The following is a 23597-nucleotide window of genomic DNA, read 5'->3' on the forward strand; positions in this document are numbered from 1 at the left end:
CAACGCCCCCTCAGCGATCCATCCTGTCATCCAGGCCCTATCTTTACCACAGATCTCTCCTTCCTCCTCTTCTGTTCACCGTTTCTGCTGTGTCGTCATTTTTATCTTTTTAACTTGTGTCCCGCGTAGTAACTACATGAATAATATGCGTGAATTACCAGCAGGGGCTCTTTTAAAGTTTCATCAAAGTGGTTTCCTGCAAGGGAATCAGCAGAGCTCAGGGAATGGCGGGGAGCAGCAGCTCTCTCAGCCCTTCCATGCTTCTCCCTGAGTCCACTCACACCAAACCCCCATTCACACCACACCCCCACTCACACTGCACCCCACTCCTCTCCCCAGTTCCACTCACATAGCACTCCCATTCACAACACACCCCCACTCACACCCCACCCCCATTCATACTGCACCCCCACTCATACCACACCCCCTCCTCTCCCAAGTCCACTCATACCAAACCCCCATTCACACCACACCCCCATTCATACCACACCCCACTCATCCACCACACACCACTCATCCACCGCACCCCACTCACACTGCACCCCCACTCCTCAACTCCCCACAACAAGGATTTAGCCCCACCTGAGCCCTCCCTCCCGTCCTCTCATCTTACTGGATAATCGGTCCAGTAAGATCAATTATCACTAAGTAATCCAGCAGCATAGCCCATGCCCCCTGAACCTGCCTTTTCTCCCCTGCTAAAATGTGGGGCATATTCGTGCCTCAGCAGCATGGATTCTCTCACTCGTTTGACGTCCTGACCAGTGGCAAGTGCTCAGGTGTGTGCTGCTTAACGACACCCTGGGTGATGATTTGTGCCCAGGAGACACAGCACAGCCAGCTCTGGTTTGCGGCGCTGGGCCTGGGGAGGTACCCGCCCGCAACTGCTGTCTCTTCTGCTCTGGGGCCCTGTTCCCCTTGTCTGGGCCCCTTTTGTCCTTTTCCATCTGGAGACCTCGCTCCTGGATGGAGAAAACAAACAAAGCAAGAGCAGAGTCCTTCTGTCTCACTGTCCTCCTCTGATGACAAGCTGTGGGCCTGCGCCTTTTCCTGCCCCAGATCTGAGGAAAGCCCTCTCATGTCTGTCTTAACAGTTTCACAAGCCTCAGCTCACCACTCTAAACTTAAATCTTCCTGGCACGATTCTGACCAAATCTGGGTCACTCCACCACCCCTCTGCTCTGCAGGAAGCAGACATGAGAGGCCACACACCTTTCAGAATCCCACAGGGACGGCAGTGTCATGGCCAAGCTCAATTTGGTTTCAGGCCAACCGCTATTGTAGAAGCTCCAGGAGCTGGGGGGACGCCAAAGTCTGCTCCAATATGATTTCACACTGAGAGTACCCTCGCCCACAGCAGGAGCACATGCCTCTTGTTTTCCTGGAGGAGGCATAGCAGATTTCAGAAAACACAGTGAGTGGCCTTGCTCTGCAGATGCTGTTTTAATTTAAAATCTAAGTTCTTTGCGGGTTTGATCCCTGGCCTTGCTCAGTAGGTTAAGGATCTGGCATTGCCGTGAGCTTTGGTGTGGGTCGCAGACGCAGCTCGGATCCTGAGTTGCTGTGGCATAGGCGTAGGCTGGTGGCTACAGCTCCAATTAGATCCCTAGCCTGGGAACCTCCATATGCTGTGGGAATAGCTCAAGAAAAGGCAAAAAGACATAAATAAATAAATAAATAAATAAATAAATAAATAAATAAATAAATAAACTAAGTTCTAATCTCCAAATTTCCACCACTCACTTTAATTTTTTTTAATTTTATTTTATGGCTCCACCCACAGCATATGGAAGTTCCTGGGCCAGGGATTAAATCCAAGCCTCAGCTGTGACCTACACTGCAGCTGTGGCAACACTGGATCCTGTAACCCACTGTGCCAGACTGGGGATCAAACTTGTACCTCTGCAGTGACCCAAGCTACTGCAGTGAGATTCTTAAACCACTTCACCACAGAAGGAACTTCTCCACCACGCTTCTCACCAAAGTGGACACTCGCTGGACTTTTCAATATCTGAGTTTAGTTGACATCAACCTGAAAGGCAAGAATAAGGACATGCTGGAAACTGACCAGCACCTTTTCTCTTGGTGATCCTTTCATTGTATGTTTTGTCCCAGAACAGCGAGAAGGAGAATCTTTGAGGCCACAGGAGAAGCCACCATTGGAGGTGATGTGGGAAGAAAAGTACCTGACAGAGCAGCTCCTCCAGGAACTTGACCACTGAAGGTCCATTGAGACCTGCTTCTCATTCAGTTTGGGATGGTTCTAGGAAGGCACAGAGCATAAGATCACTGAAAAAAAAGGCAAAACTCAGAGTTCCCACTGTAGCTCAGTGGGTTAAAGATCTGACATCACTTCCCTGGCTCTGGCTACTCCTATGGTAAGGGTTCAATCCCTGGCCCCAGGACTTCCACATGTCAAGGGCACAGCACCCTCCAAAAAATCAAATATAGACCTGCCATATGATCCAGCAAATTAACTTTATACACCTAAAATAATTGACTGCAGGATCTCAATCTCAAGGAGTTATTTGTGCACCACGTTCAGAGCAGCATTATTCACAATAGCCAAAGAGTGGAAGCAACCCTGGGGTCCATCAATAGATGATGGATAAACACAGTGTGGTCCACGAGTACCATGGAATTTTATTCAGCCCTGATGCACCTGCAACAGCAGGAATGAACCCTGTGGACATGATGCTCAGTGAGAGAAGCTGACACAGTGTGTGCTCCCACTTAAGTGAGGTCCTAGAAGGAGTTAAATCCATCGAGACAGAGAGTAGATGGTGGGGGAGAGGCTGGGGAGCAAGTGCTTAGTGGGGACAGAGCTTCAGTTTGGGAAGATGAGAAAGGTCTGGAGATGAGGGTGGTGGTGATTATTGCACAGTGATCTGAATTGAACAGTACTGTACTCATAAAAATGGTTAAATTGGTAAATTGATATTGTGTTTATTTTACCACAGTTTAAAAAATTAACGTTTCTAAGGCAGAAAGCCGTGAAGCCTGGCAGCTGACTGAGGTTTGGAGTCATCAGCTTGTTCAGAGGAGCTGATCTGCTGTCTGGAAGGTCCTCAAGGTCCGGAGCCTTAGAAACCACCTCTGCTTTCAGCCACAGCCTGGGGTGCCTGTGGGGGAAGAAGGCACTCCTTGCTGAGGCCTCCGGATTGGGCAGGCACCTGCAGAGGCTGAGGAGTTCCCAGCATTTTGCTTTCCTTGTTGTAGGAACCTGGGGGCCGTGGGGTGTCCCTGTGCTATGGAGGTGCCGGAAACCCACGTGAAAAGCAGGGGAAGGAGGACGTGAGACAGGAGCCCGATCACAGTCTTGGAGTCACGATGCCCTGAAAGGGCCCAGGAGACGCTGTGAAAGCAGCACATGGGGCCCAAAGTGGGGCGGGATGGGAGGCCCATGGTGGCCGGTGAAAAGCTGAGGATCTCACACGGGGCAAGGGGTGAGGCCGCCAGATGCCCTGAGGACTTAACCCAGCTGGTCCTGCGGGATCACAGTCTCTGCAGCCCCATGGAGACGGTGGGGGGCAGGCCCTGCTGTGGGAGACACCCAGCTGCTTTCAAAGATGGCATCTGGGTCCACCTCTTTCCATCCCCCAGAGATCAGACGTGGCCTCATGACTTGCTTTCAGCAGCAGAAAACAGAGAGAATGACAGAGTGCCTGTTCTGGTGTGCAATTTATTTTTTTTTTTTTTTTTTCTTTTTTTTTTGTCTTTTGTTGTTGTTGCTATTTCTTGGGCCGCTCCCGCAGCATATGAAGGTTCCCAGGCTAGGGGTTGAATCGGAGCTGTAGCCACCGGCCTACACCAGAGCCACAGCAACGTGGGATCCGAGCCGCATCTGCAACCTACACCACAGCTCACGGCAACGCCGGATCGTTAACCCACTGAGCAAGGGCAGGGACCGAACCCGCAACCTCATGGTTCCTAGTCGGATTCGTTAACCACTGCGCCACGACGGGAACTCCCTGGTGTGCAATTTAAATAGTTCTAGTAACTACATTCATAAAAGTAAAAAGAAGCTGGTAAGATTAATTTTTAGCATATTTTATGTAATCCAGCATATCCAGTGCACGTTGTATTATCATTTCAACGTGCACTCAATATTTTGTAGTTTTAGTGAGACATATTACATCCTTCTTTCTCCTGCCCAGACTCTGAAATCCAGAGTCAGGATTGCTCCGTCAGGACTGCCCACATTTTCAGGGCTCAGGGGCCACGTGTAGCTCATGGCTGCCACATTGGACAGTGTGGCCACTGAATCCAAGGGTTCTGGGTACTGTTTACAGTAAGACATCCAGCCTGGTGTCCTCCTGGAGATTTCATGAATGACTTAGATCCTTTCCATAGATTTCTGTCCTAGTTAAATCACCCAGAGTGAGTTTCTGTTGTCACAACTGAGAATCCTGCCTGGTGTACCCCCTCCAACTGCTTTAATGATTTTTTTCTGAATGTAGGAACAAGATAACATACACATACCATTTTCTGAGCTTCTTGATATCGGAAGTTTTTCCAGTGTTAACATGAAAAATACATCATCCTTTGTAAAGCTTTTATAACGTTCCCTTCATAGACACTTAAGGAAAAAACCATAGAACATGCTCCAAAATAGTTCTTTCAAGCTTGGTCATTCTTTCCAGAAAATGGAACCTTGTCATAATGGCCAACACTATGCAAACGAGGGGCCGATGACGGCTCAGAAGAGGCAGGAGCCTTCGGGCCATCTCCATCCATCTTTCCCGCTTCCCCTGTTTCTTCCATCACTTCCACTCCACTGCTTCTTCTTGGTCTATTAACAGACTTCTATTTCTTTCTTATGGAGGTGTAATTGACATACAACATATTCCTTTCAGGTGTACCATGTAATGATATTTAGACACATTTGAAGTGATCGCCGCCATAAGTCTAGGCAACATCTGTCTCCATGCAGTTACATAAGTTTTCTTGGATGAGAACCTTTAAGATCTACTCTCCTCGCAACTTTTAAATATACAGTATAGTGGTATTATTATTGGCTGCACTCGCAGCATAAGGAAGTTCCTGGGCCAGGGATTAATCCACATTGCAGCTATGGCAGCACCTCATCCTTAACCCACTGCACCACAAGGGAATTTCTCCAACACAGTATCACTGCCTATAGTCGCCATGCTGTACATGACACCTCTGACATACATTTTATAACTGGAAATTTGTATCTTTTGACCCCCATCACTCATTTCACCTGCCCTTCACTCCCCTCTGGTTGCCTTTGGCAGCCACCAGTCTCTTCTCTGTATCTAGGAACTTTTTTTTTTTTTTAAAGATTCCACACATAAGCAAAATCATATGGTATTTGCCTTTTTGTGTCTGACTTATCTCACTTAACAGAGCATCCTCTAGATCCATATACGTTGTCACAAACTTCCTTCTTTTAGTGGCTAACACTCCATTTTATACATACCTACCACATTTTCTTTATCCATTCATCCATCACTGGACACCTAGGTTGTCATGTCTCGACTACTGTAAATAGTGCTGCAGTGAACACGGGGGTGCAAGCATCTTTTTGGGATACTGTTTTTGTTTTCCTCAGATAAATACCCAGTGTGGGTCTGCTGAGTCATAGGGTAGTTCTGTTTTTAACTTTTTTGAAAACCCTCCCTACTGTTTCCCACAGGTGCTGCACCAGTTTACATTTCCACCAACAGTGCACGAAGTTCCCTTTTCTCCACGTCCTCACCAATCCTTGTTATGTCTTGTCTATTTGATGAGGGCCATTAGGCAGGTGTGAGGTGATACCTCATTGTGGTTTTCATTTGCGCTTCCCTGATGATTAGGTCCTGTGCTGTGGAACATCTTTTCATATGCCTTCCGTATGTCTTTGGAAAATGCTTATTCAGATCCTCTGCCCACTAATGTATGTTTTCTCTCTAATCACGTATGTTTCCTTTCCATTTTGCGGATGATTTTGTCTGCTGTGCAGAAGCATTTTGGTTTGATGTGGTCCCACTCGGTTATTTTTGTTTTTGTTGCCTGTTCTTTTGGTGTCCAATCCAAAAATTCATCATCAAGACTGATACCGAGGAGCTACCACCTGCATTTTCTCCTAGGCGTTTTCTGGTTTCATGTCTTATATTCAAGTCTTCAGTCGATTTTGATTTAATTTTTGTATGTGGTATAAGATAGTAGTCATTGGAATGTTGATAGGGAACGCCTTAAATCTATAGTTTGCTTTAGGTAGTGTGGACATTTAACCGTATTATCAGCAATAGCACCCTGGAGTTACGCTTATTTATCAGTTCGTTGTCTCTGGTTTTCACCAGTCTCTGGACTTGGAACACTGCCCAGCAGCAGGAAGAACCCAATAAATAACTGTTGGGTGAATGAATGAGCTGATGACTCAAGGAAAGAATACGGCTCCCAGAAGTAGAAATAAAGGTGTGAATTGTATTGCCAGGTGGATGATATTTACACTCTCACGGTGTTTCCAAGGCTTTTTCAGGTTTAATCCCTACTGAGCAGAGGGTGAGGCTGTGACCCCAGCTCTGCCACCAGTGTGTTGCCCCTGGGGGGCAGCCAGGCCTTCCACTTTGATGCTGCCGGTCTCTTGAAGCCTCGGCTGCTGTCACAGGTGCCGTGCCTCCTGGGGCCTGGCTGCTGAGCTGGGGGGCATCTAAGAGCCATGGCATGTGCCTGCCGCTTGCTGCAACTCCCTGTGATCTGGCACCTCGGCGAGTCCTTTGATGTTTCATTCACAAGAAGATGCGGTCCTTCCACAAGACAGGCAACTTCGTCATGCTCAAGGTGGACTTGCAAACAGCTAGAGGCAGCTGCTGACACCTCCCGACATGGCACAGAGGTCTGTCCCTTCTTCCCTTCTGCACAGGGCCCAGGATCCCAACTTCCCACCAGATCTTTGGAACCACATGGTGTCTGACCAACACGACTTTTTTTTTTTTTTTTTGCTTTTTAGGGTCGCACCTGTGGCACATGGAAGTTCCCAGGCCAGGGGTCAAATCAGAGCTACATCTGCCTGCCTATAGAACAGCCACAGCCATGCAGGATCCAAGCCTCATCTTCAACCTACACCACAGCCCATGGCAACATGGAATCCTTAACCAACTAAAAAAGTCCAGGGATCAAACCTGAGTCCCCATGGATACTAGTTGGGTTCTTAACCCACTGAGCCACAATGGGAACTCCTCATCATGATTTTCAAACAACCACAACCTCCACCCCAGGCCTCCTCTTTCCAAGGACCACCTGTCTCTGACCTTTACCTGTACCCCACCTCCAGCAGGTCCCTGACACTTGGGGCTGCAGTGATACAGCTGGGTGAGCTGGCAGGGGAGGGCCGCAGGGCTCGCAACATCCTTCCATAAACATGAAAACAATGAGAAAAAGCTTGGGATCAACTTTGCTGGAGCTCCGGAAGATAGTCAGAGGTCTACAGTAAGCAAGTGAATGCTAGATGGAGAAAGGGTGATTTAGATCATGTGAGGAGCCTCTAGATCAGGAGCTGGATGTGGAGACTTGCCAGACTCACAGGATGGGGGACAGACTCCCACCAACCGACCAGGACAGACAGCTCCCAGCTTTGCAGCTGTGTCGGAAGTGAGGGAACCGCCTCTGCTCCTGAGGTCCATGGTCGACTCTGCCCTCTAGGAAAGAATAGCTCACGGTGCACCGCCTCCCCCCCCCCCACCCGCTCCCCACCTTGGGGGCCCACACATCTCAGCTCCGTCTTTGAATCTAAGTTTTAGATGTTACATGAATCCTATCAGATTCCATTTTATTTGCTTAAGCCCCAAGGCGCCTTTCAAGTCTTTTGAAATTTTGCTTTATATCCCGCTCATAAGCTATCCCTCCCAGATCTGTTTTCTGTAATTTCTAAGACATCCTGTCTACGTCTTCCCTAAAATGATTGATTAAAAAACATGAAACAAAACTGGATCAATACAGAGTCTCCACTAGAGCAACCCTGGTTCTGTGGATACATGCATCCATCAAACATCTTCCAGCCCGGAAGACTGTGCTCAGAAAAGAAAATGGGCTTATTTTGGCTTGACTTATCTGTTCAAAAAGCTACTCCAGAATTTTGCTGAAAATCAGCTCACTCGAGAGGGCATAGCTTTTATGATTTCTGTCTTCCTGAATTTAGGAAACTGAACCAGCGCTGTTTCTCTCCAGCCCCTGCTGTCTCTCCCAAGCACCACCTGCTTGTGCGAAGAGCTCCATCTGCAGGCTGAGGCGCCTGCAGGCTGAGGCAGGATGGACTCCAGCTGCGGTGCTGAGTGAACGGGCTGTTCCCCACCAGTGAGAGATCATAGGAGGTAGGGTTCCCAGCTGGAGACACAAGGGCCATCAAGCCACTGTCCTGGGCAGAAGAAGGGGGAAAAAGTGGGGATGCAACCCTCAGCCCTTCTCCTTCGGGATCCTGGTCATGCTTAACCATCACTCTCTACCTCCCCACGCCTTTTTCCAGTTTGAAGAGTTTCCTAACACATGCTCTGTATTTTCATGTGCCCATACTCTGCCACTTACCAGCTCTCAGTCCCTCCAAGCTTCTATTTCTATATTAGTACCTATGTTATGAGTTACCATAAGATTAAACGATATAATGCTTGTAAGCACAGTGCTTGGCACCTAGAACACATGTTTCTCTTCTCTTAGGAGCCCAGTGGAAACCAACCCAACCAGCAGAAATGGATATGTGATGGCTGGAGCTGAGGCAGCTGTTCTGTAGCCAAGCAGCAATGGGCATAGTATGAGACTAAAGGAATTGCCATTACCATTTATCACCAAACCCCTAAAACAAAGCTTCCGCTTATACTTGGTGAGAGAAGAATTCTATTTGTTAAAGGCTCTAGGCCGGTTTTTCAGTTACCCCTTTTAGCCAGCCAGCCTAACTCAAGCCACTAACTAGATTTGACCATCATAACTTGAGATGGAGAATCAGAAGTTTGTAAGGCATAAAGTCAGGTCTGCAGTGCACGTGGGGGCACATGCCGGCAGAACAGTCACACTGTTCACCGGCCAACTCCCCACCACCTTGTTGGGTAGGAAGGCTGGGGTCCTCCTTGTGCACATGGAAGTGTTCATGGACGGGCAGGCACAACAGGGCCTTGACCACATTTCCCTCCAGGAAGCTGAAGGAGAGGCCACAGTACAGCCTGCTGTCTGCTGTTACGAGGCCAGGGAACAGGGCGTGGGGCTGTGGCTGAGGGGGAGACCGGAAGCCCCTAAAGGCTCGACCTGTAATTGGAAGCAGGATCAAAAGCTGGGGAGTGGGTGGCTAGCTCCTCCCTGCCCCCAGGCCCCTGGGCCGTACAAGCCCAGCTGGAAAACCTCCAAATCTCAGGCACAGGCGGGGGATGAGGCAGCCCTGGGGGCAGGGCTGACAGTGCTCCGGTGGCACGGGGGTGGGGGGCAGCACCCGGCAGGTGGAAGGGAAGGGACTGCACAGGAGGAGGGGTGGGGCAGCGTGGGTGGCAGGATGGGGAGACTCTCTCTGCCCAGGTGGTCGCCCCCAGGCCCACAAACGCAAGAGGCTGCCAGCACCCTCCCCCGCAGCATCCCAGCCCCATCCAGAGGCTTCCAGCTAGGCTGAGGGGTTGCTGAACAGGGAGCAGCGCCCTGAGCCCAGTCATGGGGAGGGGACGGTGTTAGCAGGGGCGTGGAGGCTGCCCAGGGCAGGGTCCCGCCTTCTCCTGCCTACTGGTGTCCTCTGTACATGGGTCCTCTGTACAGCTGCCCTGCTGAGCAGGGTGACGGGAAAGCCATGGGGGTGCCTGGTGTGGAAGCCTTCTGCTTTGATCTGGGTGGTGGTTACCTGGGCACAGACTCTCCAGAAAACTCACTGAGTGTATGTCAAGGTTGTACCCTTGCTGCGTGTGCAAATGAGAACAGCCCCAGCGGTGTGCGGGAGAGGCTGCCACCAGCATGTCTATTTAAGGGGCTGGGGCCAGTTCGCCTGCCTGTCCCCCCATCTGTGTGGTTACGGGGAAGCCTCGGTGCAGAGGGGAGAGTATATGCCACTCACACCTCAGAGGAGAGGAAGCCATGGCTGGGGGGAAGGGCTGAAGTCCATTTTCCATCCTGGTCACTTTTCGCAAAGGGTCTGCATGCCGGGGTGGCGGGGGGGCATGGGATCCAGAGTCAGGCCCCTGAGGGGAGACAGCCAGGCTGGGCTTCTGGGGTCCCACCAAGGAGGGGGCCACCAGGGACAGCAGACAAGGCTTGGGATGTATGAGCACTCCAGTCTGAGATGCCTGTTTGAATCAACCACAGGGAGACAGGCAGCGCTCCCCAGACATTAACCTGTGGGATGGGGGCGGGGGCGGGGATCAGCCACATGTAGAGAGTGCGGATTCATCACTTTCTAAAACCCAAATCGTACCCTCTCCACCTAATGGGGGTTGTATCCTTAGTAGAAAATTGATACTATCCAAAGTCACTGTGAATTAAGGGACTTAAACAATTATCTTACATTTATCAGCCGTGACAACGTGCACCTGTGCTTGAAAATTGTGTAAATATCTGAGCTGAAGGGTTTCATCCACATCCAGGGCCACGCCCTGCCCACCAAGTCCAGAGGCTGAGGCCAAGAGGGGACCCCAAGGCCACCAGGAGACACGGATTCACACTCACTGGTGTGGCTGATTTAGGAAGGTGGACTATTCTGATTGCCAGATGTTTCCAGGGAAAATGCAAAATGACAGCACCTGGACAGACAGCTCGGCTGTATTGTATCCTCTTGCACATGCATCTGACCTGTGAGCCAGCCATTCTGCTCCCTTTTATCCAACAGAAATGCAACATCTGTCCCCTCAAATTCTAATAAAGTTCATAGCAGCTTTGTTCATAATTAGCAAAAAGCTGGGAATATCCCAGAAGTGAATGGACAAATGGGGGTACGTAGCTGCACCAGAGAACACTACTTGGCAATACAAAGAACTGTGGAAATACAAAATCCCTCCAGGATGCCCACATGTATATGACATTCTAGAATAAGTCCAATTGGGTTCTAGTGATAGAAGCATGAGGTTGGGGTCTGAGGGGCGTTGGGGGGGCAGGAACTCCTGATGGGAGTGGAAGCTACACAGTGTTGTATATTTATCTGGTCTCATCCAACATAACTCTTAGGATCTGCGTATTTTATTTTATGCAAATTGTACTTCAATTAAGAAAAGAAAGGTGGGAAGGAGGCCGGGCCTGGGGAAACCTGCCTTGGAGCCCAGTACCCCAGGAGGGAGGGATGGCATCTTCCTCCTTTTGAAGTTTGATAACAGGTCGGCTCAATTAAGAGCAGAGGCAGGAAGAGGCAGAGGACCAGGGAGGTCTGGTGCTGAGGGAAGGGGCATCTGCCTGGTGTTACTGGCAGGACCCAAGACATGCATGGCCAAGGGGCCCACTTGGGGTGCAGCACTTAGGCTTGCCCCCCAGCATGAGCATAAAGGGGGTCTACCAGGCAGGGAGTGCTGAGACTCCCGCTGGAGAGGACCTGGAACCTGGAGAAGAGGGGTTCCGGACACACCCATGGGGCAGAGCCTCCCAGGTGCCTGTCAGAGGGCTGCCCTGAAAGAGTGGGGTGGGTTTGTGCAACCAGGAGTCAGGGGGATCATGTCAGTCTCGTGACAGCTGTGAGCCACACGCCCGTGCTTTCCACATGGATTCTTCCATCAACGCTTACTTATTATTCATTTAATCACTCTTGAAAAGGATTGAGATCTATTACGTGTCGGACACTGGGATCCAGCAGTAAACAAAATGGATGAATTTTTGCACTTGTGATGGGAGAAAAATATCCAAGTAGTCAGGTGGAGAAAATAAAGCAAGAAGAAGAGATGATTTCGGGGCTGGAGAGGGGCTTCTGCACAAGGGAGGTGGGCGAGGGGACAGGAAAGCGGCATTGCCGGGCATGGGGCCAGGTCGAGGGTTGAGGGTGGAGATTCTGAGCCCAGGACTGACAGAGGCGGAGGTGGATCTGTCAGGCCCACCTGCCCCTGTTGGGACACAGACAACAGGGCCTCCCAGCCTCCAGGAATATTAACTGGCCACCCGCCTACTCCAGAAGATCCACGAGAACTGCAATGTCCTCCGTCTGTGCTGACCTGGTGTGGCCATGTCCGAGGTGTGGGGACCTTCCCCCAGCCTGGCCCAGGCTGATCCTCATAGCCTCCTAGGGGGCAGGGGGTGATTCCTGGGCCTGGTCTCCACACACTGGGCTCTGCCCTGGGCTTGCCACCAGCTCTAAACTGACGGCAGCACCACAGAGGCTGTTTGCTTCAACGCAGCAACCTGAGTGGAACATGGTTGCAAGTGGGGACCATATCTCGTGAGGTCGCCTCCAGAGCAGAGCAGCCCTGGGAGTGAGACTGCGCCCTGTGCCCAGGACAGAGCTGGTGCTGGTGGGGTCGGGCCCACGATCAGGCCCCAGCCACCAGCACATCATACCCTAGCCGAGCTGGTTTCCATCAGCTTTCTGGCATGTAGGATGACCAGGAAATGAGAAATTTCACCATTTGCTTGTTGGGCTGAGAACAATCCCAGCAGGACCAGGAGCTCCAGGGCTAACAGGGCAGGGACAACCAGGGGCAGCTTTCAGGGAGCTGGTGCCCTGGGGCCAGGTGACAGCCAGCCCACCACCCACTTGCTGTTAGTACAGCCAAGGCCAGCACCAGAGGGGCTTCCGAGGGGCTCTGCGGGGCTCCACTGCTCTTAGGCCCAAACTGACAGGAAGCAAAAGCCTTTCAAATGAATTTGGGGAATTTTTGTGTTTCACGATTTTTACCCCAGAGAATGTTTAGCATTAAGAACTGAATTATAGGGCGTTCCCGTCATGGCTCAGTGGTTAATGAATCTGACTAGGAACCATGAGGTTGAGGGTTCCATCCCTGACCTTGCTCAGTGCGTTAAGGATCTGACATTGCTGTGAGCTGTGGTGTAAGGTCACAGACGCAGCTCGGATCCCGAGTTGCTCTGGCTCTGGCGTAGGCCGGCAGCTACAGCTCTGATTAGATCCCTAGCCTGGGAACCTCCGAAAAAAAAAAAAAAGAACTGAATTATAGATTTGTTGTGATATATGTCCAGAGGTATGATTGCTGGGTCATATGATTGCTCTGTTATTAGTTTTCAGAAGAACCTCCATACTGTTCTCCATAGTTCTTTACACCAGCTTACGCTCCCACCAATAGCATGTAAATCAACTATACTTCAATTAAAAAAAGAAAGGAATTTGTTTGCTGCGCCAGAAAACCAGACTCTGTTCAGTTAAAGTTTATTCCAAAAAAGAACAATTGCGATTTCCCAAAAGTATAGATGTTTATGTTGACCCCGCACCGAAAGCACCAATATAGCCCCTCTTCCTATAAATTATGCCATGTGTGTCTATTTTTATTAAAAGGAATTAAACTTACATTTGAAAGACTTTCTGACAGTTCTTAGGAAAGTGGAGAATTCCCCGAGCTTCAGAAAAACAATGTCAGTGACTATGGTCCAATATTGTGGTTACTGTTAGTGATGACATGTCAAAGCTGAACCAACAAGAGTAACCAAACACCCACCCTTTCCTTCAATTATTTGCACATTCAGTTACCATTCATTAAGCATCTATTACCTGACAAGCTCCTCAAACCTTTTTAAAATATGGAAGAGATGCCCAATCCATCAGAAAGTGGCTTAGCTAAACATCAACTGGACCCCACAACCAGCGATGGAATTCTAACCAGGGGACATGTTCCCTGGGACCCTCCAAGGTTGGGAACAACCATCAGCCAACCCCGCCCAGTTCTCCCAGAGTCAGTCTCCATCTTCATGAGCCCTCCAAAAGCAATCCAGAAACTTCAGTTGCCCTGTCTCCAAAAAAAGAATTTAAACTATGACAAACATGAAGTTTTCTTGAGCAACTGGAATGAAATCAGAAGGACCCTGGTGACCCAGCCAGCTGCTTTTTTCTTGTGATTTGAAAAGCTCGTTCTTTCCTATAAATGACCCCTCTCCCTCTTGGGTTGGTATTTCTAAGGTTAATATACTGAGTATTGGTGCGAGCCAAGAAAATACTCAGAAAACATTCTAAAACAAACATTCCACTTACTTCTGTGCACGTCCCGGAGGGCTCCAGTGCAGGCTGGGTTCAGAGTGGGCCTGAGCTGGCGGCGCAGGGAAGTAGAGAAATCCCCTCTAGGAAGAGACCTGGGTTTTGGGTAAATATTTTGATCACCTGTTTGGGATCTTGGTGGAGGAGGGGGAGATTGAACAGTGAAACAGAAAAGCATTGTGGGCCTTCTGTGGGTGTGGCCAGGACGGGGCGAGAGGCTGCCCATCAGATGGCAGCTCAGGGCGAAGGAGAGCAAACAGAGAGCAAGCCACCTTCCTCCTTGTGCTGCCTGTGGGGAGCAGAGGGAGTCAGCCACACACACACACACACACACACACACACACACACACACACACACACACACACACACAGACTCATACAGAGAGAAGCCCCCAGACCTGGGCGTGGGGGCCATTAGTCTCATCAGACTGAGCTGGGGAAGGGAGGTGATACAGAAACTGACCACACTTATGACTCAACCCAGCCAGAACCCCCATTGGGACTTGAACCCACAGTTTTTAAATTAGAATCACTCAATAGGTGTCTGGACTTCCTCAAGTTCAGGTTCTTTACACCTCTGCACAGAAGGAACTCAGCAAGAGACAAAGTGATAGGCAATAAATAGATTTATTAAGATAGGACACTTGTATGGAGTTCTCAGTGTGGCTCAGCAGCTTAAGAACCTGACTAGTATCCATGAGGATGGAGGTTTGATCCCTGGCCTCATTCAGTGGGTTAACAACCCTGTATTGCCAAGAGACCCCTAGCCCTTCCACATGCCATGGGTATGGCCCTGAAGAAAAAAAAAAAATAGTAGTTCCCCTCGTGGCTCAATGCTTAACAAACCTCACTAGTAACCATGAGGATGCAGGTTCGGTCCCTGGCCTTGCTCAGTGAGTTAAGGATCCGACATTGCTGTGAGCTGTGGTGTGGGTTACAGATGTGCCTCGGATCTGGTGTTGCTGTGGCTGTGGTGTAGGCCAGCAGCTGTAGCTCTGGATTTGACCCCTAGCCTGAGGACCTCCATATGCTATGGGTGCAGCTCCAAACAAACAAACAAAGATAGGAAACTTGTGAGAGAGGCAAGCAGGCAGCCCAGGATCTGGTGGGCTACAGTTTTATCATCCAAGGGGAGCAGGGGTGGGAAAAGACTGCCTCTTCCTCTTTCTTTGAGTAGTTAGCTTCTCCTTGGTATCCTGTAAGAGGGTATTTGACCCTATAAGGTCAAATTAGGACTGTCCTGGTGCTTATTCAAATCAGCAGAAGGGTGGTCCTTAAATTCCTGCCCTTGGTCTGAACCTGAATACAGGCCTCACCCATCCCCCACCCAGTGATCTGAGGCATATCTTTGGCTCAACTAGTCATGCAAGCCTGCCTCATTCTGATGGCTTTCTTGAGCAGTTATGAAATTACAGTGGTCTCCCCAAAGTCCCCTAGGTTTCCCTCTCTAACCGAGGTTCCTTATTGGGACTTCTGCAGCTACCTGTGTAACTATCCTCCTCCATCCCTATCAGTACAGGCGCTGCTTGAGGCCACACCGAGTGAGAGAGTGGGAGCTCCCTCTGCAGCTGGTGTCCAGGACACAAGACTCGGGAGAAAACCTGGGGTGGGAAAAGCATGGGGGGCTCTCCTGGCTGCGGCCGGAGGCCTGGGGTGGGGGGTCAGGGGTCATTTGTGGTCATCATATGTCTAGTGTCCTTTCGTATTCTTTATGGTTAACACCTGTTGTCTCTTAAGGAACATTCGAGAACACCTAGCTAGCTACCATTTTCTAAGATGTGTTGAGTCCAAAAGGCTCATTGGACCCGAAATGATCTCAGGTCCACAGCCCCTATATCCTGGCTTTGAACGGAGGGTGTGCTACCCCACAGCAACACTGCCCATGGGGGACAGAGTGGGAGCCACAGATGTATGCTGACAGGAAACAGTAAATTAACTTCAATGCTATGTTTTATTTAACCCAATGTGTCCAAAATATTTTTTCAACATGTCATCAACTACAAAACAATTGAGATATTTCACAATTTTTTTCACACTTAGTCTTTAAAATCCAGTGGGTGTTTTATGCTTATGGCACATTTCAACTTAGACCAGCCGCATCTTAAGGGTGGGAGAGCCCCAGCAGCAGCAGCCATGCAGACACCCAGGCAAACAGCACACACTTACACACACACACACACACACACACACACACTTGATTTTATGGTTTATTCTGAGCATATGAAGAATAGCTCCAAAGAGGGAAAGAAAAGCTGAAGACCCAACAAGGTTTTTTCTGGCAGCATTTTTGCATTGGGATGCTCCATAGATTTTATGTAAAAGCCTCATAAATTGCCATGTTCCATAAGAGTGTGACTGAGAAGAGAAGCAATTTCTCAGAATCCAGGGGCTCCCTTGAGTGCTTGCATAATGAAAGTCCCAAGACAGTGACAGAAATAAAAACCAGCTTCATCGGATCACATAGAACTTCTTAAAACCAAGGATGAGGATATCGGCTGCATCTTGTTCTCAGGTTGCAGGAGAAACACCCGCCAAAATCAGCCCCGGCCCCCTGTGACCCTCTGCATCTTAACCCAGAGTGGGCAAGGCGCCAGAACAGGACTAGCAGAGTTCACTGTTCCACAAACACGCCTGAGACAGTTGGGCCATTGGCTGCTCAAGGAAACATACCCTAAAAATACACCCACCACCCATCCCAGAGGAAAGTTCAGCAAAGAGAAGCTTGCAGGTCAGCTGAACTCTGCCCTTGGCCTCTCTCAGCTGCACCAGCTCCCTGGTCCCATCCACCGGGCCATCCCAAAACGAGCTCACGGTCTCCTAGGATACCTTCAGTTAAAAACACCTTTGTTTGAAACGTTTGCCTTCTGGGTTTTCTTTCCTTTCTATCTCATTCACAAAGGGCACGTTTCACACTATAGACACAACGCTTCTTTAGAAAGGAGACAGAGGGAAGGCTGGTGCAGGAATGAGAAACACCCCAGCAGTCTGGTGGGGAGCTCTCTTCTAAGGCTAAGGGATTGTTCGGGTTTGTTAACTCTCTTCACTGTGTTTTCACGATCCAGACACCCGACTACACTGTGTCTGGGGTGCACCAGCCATCCTGTCTGTGCCTCGGGATGAACCCACAGGAGAAGCTGGGCTGCAGGGCGGGCAGGAGGTAGCTGCTGGGGCCACAGCGACATCCACAAATTAAAGAACAGCCTGCATAGGCACCTGTTCCCCAGAGATGGGTTCATCTTCTGTAGTAATTAAAAGAAGGCTGGAAAAGGGAGAGGAATGGTCTCAAAAGAGCAGACACAGGAGGCCACATGTGAACATCCCACGGTTCCCTGACCCCAAGGAAGTCTGCATGGTCCTGGGGCTGCAGGGTCAGTTGGTGGCACCTCAGGGTCTCAGCTACTGTTTTACCACAGGCGTAATCCATGTTGAGACCCCAGCTGCGAGTGTTTGCAGCTGCTCTATGCCAATGTGCCCAGACAACATCACATAATTGTCCAGGATGATTAAATTTAATGTCCCTGTGATATTTTAAGTTACGTCTTAGGGGAAAGAGTCTAAGCCTAATTTTTCATGTCAAAAATATGATTAAACCTTGAAAAGAAAATAAATTAATCATGCCTAGCAAGAGAGCAAAAATATTCTCGTGCAGCTATTATATTTACAGACAAAATTAACAGCCCGAGGGCTCAGAAAAATTGGATTACACAGAATTTCTAAGTGTTTTATCAAATTACTTTTTCTCCAAGTTATCCAGATATATTGAGATATCTATAAAACCCTGTGGCACCTCAGTGGATGGTAACAGCTATCAGGACGGTGATGTGTACTCAGAAACAATGACAGGAAGGGGCCATCACCCTCACAGCCCCAGGCCCAGGGTCCAGCAGGACCGAATGGATAGTGCCTGGTGGCCTCTCCGCAGGGATGGGGGGGGGCTCCCTTCAGCCGGCTTGGGACCAGTCCTGCTTGGGAGGCGGGGCCGAGACGAATGAGGCTGGGCAGCATGCGGGGAAGGACAAGGGGAGGGAGCGAGGAGGGGGCGGGGCGGGGCGGGGCTCCCTTCAGCCTGTGGGGACAGCCCTGTCGGGGCTGCGGGGCTGCGTGATTTGAGCCAAGGAGTCGATGTCCATGGATGGTGTAACTGGGAACACGGGGCTGTGCCCGGGGTTACTGTGGCCCAGCCCAAGAGGGGACTAGGAGAAAGAGCAGGGCACAGGGGCTCGAGTGAGTCGTTAGAAGTCTTGACCAAAATGGAGAAAAGGCCCCCCCAGAAAGTCTTGGCGGGATCCTGTGGCCACTGATGGCCAGTGGCCCTGAGCCTGAGCAGTTCCTGAGGTTTCCAGCCCCGGCACAGCTTTGGGGACAAGGCTGGCACGGGGCAGAGCAGAGCAGAGCAGGGGTTATGTCACCAGTGAGGACCAGGAGAACCAGAGGAGGGGGCACCCCACCCCATCCAGCAACCACCCCTCCACCAGGACGAACTCAATCCAGGCAGGTCCGGAAGGTGGAAAAAAGCAGGCAGAGGGGGTTGGGAGGGGCCGCCATGCTTCCTGCTTGCCTCTCCCCTCAACCTCTGGACCCCAGCTCATCACCCGCTGTGCAGCCCAGAGCGGCAGCCCCCATCTCAGGGCGGGTGGGTGAAGAAGCTGCTGTCTCTCCCATCTATTCAAGTGGAAACGGCCTTAGAGTTTTCTCTTCTTTGTTTTAGAAAAATGGCAAGCTATACATGCGCGTAAAATTTTCACCTAATTCAAACCCAAATAAAAACAAACAAAAATCACCGATGATCTCCCCCCCAAAACCAAAAACTGTTTTGGATTTTCCTGCATAAATGAATACGTACACGTTCACAGACTGAGGCCTGAAGACGCTGGGACATCTATTCCTGTAACTGAACTCCTCTTGCCTGGGACCCCCATCCTGACCCCTTGGCAAGGGGAGATCACAGAACTCCTCCCTTTGGGCTGAGAACTGTCTCCCTGGCAGTAATTGTATGTTCAGAGCTTCAGGGTTTCCAGCCAAGAATACTAGAAGTTAAGGCGAAACACAAGCACACAATGCATGTGCTGCTCTCCGGCAGGCAGCCAGCCGGACCCAGGAATGTGGAGGGGACAGTCCAGCCCCTGGCATTCCCCTGGAGAGTCTCCCTCCTCTCAAGGTCCTATCTGCCGGCCTGTGCCCCATCCCCCAGAGGGGAGCTCCCTCCCCACCCTGACCCCGGATCTCACCTCCACATCCTCCTGGTCTAAGTCATGTCTTCCCCTGGGAAAACCTTCTGTTCAGGCCCCAAGCTTTGACATGAAGGTCTTTCCTCCTGGGGGGGGGGGGGGGCGTCCTCCTGACTTAACCCTCAAGGCGCAGGGTTACAATGAAAAATAAATTGATTTGGAGTTCCTGTCATGGCTCAGTGGTTAACAAATCTGACTAGGAACCATGAGGTTGCGGGTTTGATCCCTGGCCTTGCTCAGTGGGTTAAGGATCCGGCGTTGCCATGAGCTGTGGTGTAGGTTGCAGACGTGTCTTGGATCCCTCGTTGCTGTGGCTCTGGCCTAGGCCGGCAGCTGCAGCTCCAATTAGACCCCTAGCCTGGGAACCTCCATATGCCGCAGAAGCAGCCCTAGAAATGGCAAAAAGACATAAATAAATAAATAGATTCGGTGTTTTCAGAATATCATTCCTGTTGGACCGGAAGTGCAGAGCTGGTGAACTTTTCCCATTTTAACTGCCTGCTTTGAACATCACCTGCCCGGACTGCGCTTCCTGTCCGCCCCTCCAACTTCCCGGCCCCCTCACCCCCCAGCCCCTCAGGTGTCCCTGCTCGAGATGTTCCTGCAGGATCTCACGCTGCTGCCCTCACACTGCAGGACCAAAACAGATGGAGCCGCCCCATGTTGAAGCATTCCGAACGCACTGAGTCCTTTTCATACGAAGACTCTGTCGAGTCACTTGTTTGTACAAAAGAAACCACCTTTTATGTGACAGAAATACTCTGGGGTGCTCTCCACTGAAATGTTACAGGTTGACCGTCCCCACGTAGACAGTGCCTTAGCTGCGCAAAAAGCGCCAAAACAGGAGTGGAACTGACAGGAGGAAAATAGACTTCTTTTCTCACCCTTCCCTCCCCAAACCCCTGCCCTGCCCCGCCCCCACCCCCGCCTCCACCCTCGCCCCACAATCCCCGCCCACAGAGACCCTTCCAAGCAGGACCTCCAAGGGAAAGACCAAACCATAAACCCTCATTTGTTAGGTTCAATCATTTTATAGTTTTGTGATGTTATGAAATTTTATTTTAACAGAGTAAGTCAGACAAATTAGATACTTACTCCATAAAAAATTTTTACATTAAAATTGGCAATTTATCCTATTAATTTTATTTGAAAAATTCGATTCGAATTAAACTCTAATGAGAGATGATATCATGCTTTCTCTCCCCTTAATAACTGTTTTGGGGATAAAATGATTCTACTGTTCTATCATATAAAGTTCTTTGGAGCACAATGTCAAGTGTCTTTAATAGAGCGAGGCCTGGAGGGGGGGGCTCTTCTGAATTGTCCCTCTTCGTGTCCTCAAGCAAATCAGGCCACCAGCTGTGGGGAGATCCTGCACCCCCACCCTCTCCTGCCTCCACCTCCACCTGCCCCTCCCCAGCTGGGCTACACCACTGCGACCCCATTGACCCCATGGCTTCCTAACCAGAGACCAGCTCCAGTCTGCACCCCCCCCAACCATCTTTCCAATTGCTCTAAAACACCCCAGTGTGAACCCAGGGAGGACAAAAATCTGGTTCTTTAGCGTGGGCCTCGGTCTCCTGAGAGACTTCCAACTGGATCAAGGGCTGATTCATTTCATCTTCCAGCACTGTCTTGCAATACCTGGCTTCAGGTGCCTTTGGATAACGTGCTGTGTGGGTGCTTATGAAATCCATTCATGTCATGACCATCATCCCGACCCACATGCTCTTACGCAAACACTGGATTTGACTGCAGGTCAAAGGTAAATGGTACCGAAGGTGACCCTTGTATTACTTATATTCTGAAAGTTAAGCAAAGGAGCAATGTAGATAAGATTTCAAGAAATACTCCATCACTTAAATGAATCAATATCATGAGGGTATTCAGAAAACAAAAATTACATGCAAAGGGTTACTTATAAGGCATTGTTGGCTATTTATTAATTCAGGAGGCTCCTGCTCTAACTGCTCAGTGTTAGGCAACCCATTTCCAGGCCTCCTGCAGATTCTGAGGACAAACTTGGCCTTACTTGCCTTTGCAGGGGCAGTGCCCCCCTACGCCCATGTTAGTCCTTACACAGGTTACAAAAGGGTGACTCCTCTGGGTGGAAAAGCCCCACTCATGAGTGGACTGGGCTGAAGTCCCCACTCTCACCTCCACTCAGGAGCCAGTGCAGTTGGACGGATTGAAGCTGGATCGAAGAGCCAGGCTCCTCTCGCTGGATCTGGCCAAACAGAGGTGCTTAATAAGTGCTGGTTCTGTTATAATCAAGTGATTTTCCTGGAATTGCTTCACTCAGCAACATTTATTTAATATGGGGACCAAAGAATTTAGGGCAGTTATTGTGAGTAGTTCCTGATTCTGCATGTGTCTCCAGTACTTGTACACATATACACAACTATTTTTCATATGTATGTGCAATTATTACATACAATGAAATAAAATTTGTTTTTAAAGTTCGTCACATTCACGGTAGGAGGTGACCCTGTGGTATGGGCATAACCATGAACCCTAAAAGAGATGGTCAGGATGTCCATTCCCTCCTGGAATGTCTCTGAAAGCGAAATAAACTTTTTCCTTTGGCCACCCCACCACCTGCAGAAGTTCCTGAGCCAGGGATTGAACTCATGCCTCATCTGTAACCAGAGCCACAGCAGTGACAATGCCAGGTCCTTAACCCACTGAGCTACGAGGGAATTTTCTAAATCAAATATTTTTTAAATCTTCTTGAGGGCACTGGCAAGAACTGTAAGGCTATAACCCAGCAGAAATCTGAAATCCAGATCAAGGAGCATAACCTGAGATCTGCCCTAGCCCTGGTGTTAGCGCCTAAAACAAAGGAGCCAGATGAGAAGGGGATGGAGATGTTGGTAGCCCTGTGGGTGCAGAGAGCAAATGCTGGGGCCTTTCCAAGTGTTGGGACTGGCAACCCCCCAGGGTTTGAGGTGGAACCAGCTGTGAGAAAGAGTAGAAAAAAACCAGCTTTCACACAGACTACAGTGCAGCTCCACATTGGCCTATACTCCGGGCTCTGCTCTGTGTCTATCCCTGTGCTCCCCACTCCTGGAGACAGACTGACTCCAACTGAGCTCTTCGTTTCTGGATTGTTTTAGCTAATCCAGGGCCTCTGTCTTTCTATACAAATTTTGGGAATTTTGGTATCAATGGTTTATGTCTAAAAATCACCTTGCCTGGATTTTTTTTTTTTTTGTCTTTTTTTTTTTAATTTTTTTTTTAGGGCCACAACCACAGCATATGGAGGTTTCCAGGCTGGTGGTCGAATCGGAGCTGTAGCCATCCTCCACCACAGCCACAGCAACACAGGATCCAAGCCGCATCTGCGACCTACACCACAGCTCATGGCAACACTGGATCCCTAACCCACTGAGCAAGGCCAGGGATAGAACCTGTGTCTTCATGGATGCTAGTCAGATTCATTTCTACTGGGCCATGACAGTAACTCCCCTTGCCTGGATATTAACAGAAATTGCATTAAACTCATTGGTCTCTTCTGATGTGTGCCAGCCCAAGTGAACCCCTCTGGAAATTGTTTACAAGAATATTTTAGCAAAGTGACTTCACCACTGGCCATCTGGCCAGAGCCTCCACAAGTGTCAGGACTACCTAAACCGTGTTCTTCCCCATTTTCTCCTTTAAATGCGCCCCTTTGATTTTCCGTAACTTTCCCTGTGCCCTTTACAAACCCTCTCCCCTCGGTTGGCTTCCAAGAAATCCTTCATCATCACCATTTCCTGACTGTTAACAGGAAGTTCCGTGTGGGGTGGAGCCCTCTCCTAAGTCCTGGACGTCTCCACAATGTCTCATCATGGCCACCGGTTTATCCGGATCCTAAAACTTGGGCCAAATCTTTGCGATATAGCCAGTGCTACAGAGGAAATGGACCAGGGGCCACCTGGCCTGATTTTAGTGCCATGAAATGCATGGAGGGAGTAGCCACACAGGGAATGGTGGGAGTGGGTGGGCTTCCCTTTGCTCCACTGGGACCCCACCCTACCTGCTGGCTGGCTGCTTTCACCCCCTCCTCCTCCAGACCCTCTTTCCACAAGCCCTCGGCTCAGCCCATCAGCACTCCCGTGCCCTAGTTCCTGGGCTCCAAGGGAAGAAGCCCTCTCGGGGCTCACCCTAGCCACCCCCTGCCCCCACACCTGCCTTCAAGGGCGGGTCCAAACCAGAGGCGGCTGGGCCACAGCACCCAGGCCACCCCCATGACACTGGTTTGCCAGAAGAGCCTTGGAAATCCCACCTCACAAGTGAGCAAGGCCAAA

This window comes from Sus scrofa, chromosome 3, assembly GCF_054392235.1.
Source record: "Sus scrofa isolate SSC_HxYL_T2T_F1_AM1 chromosome 3, Sscrofa_HxYL_maternal_Yorkshire_Landrace_v2.0, whole genome shotgun sequence".
NCBI classification, from domain to species: domain Eukaryota; kingdom Metazoa; phylum Chordata; class Mammalia; order Artiodactyla; family Suidae; genus Sus; species Sus scrofa.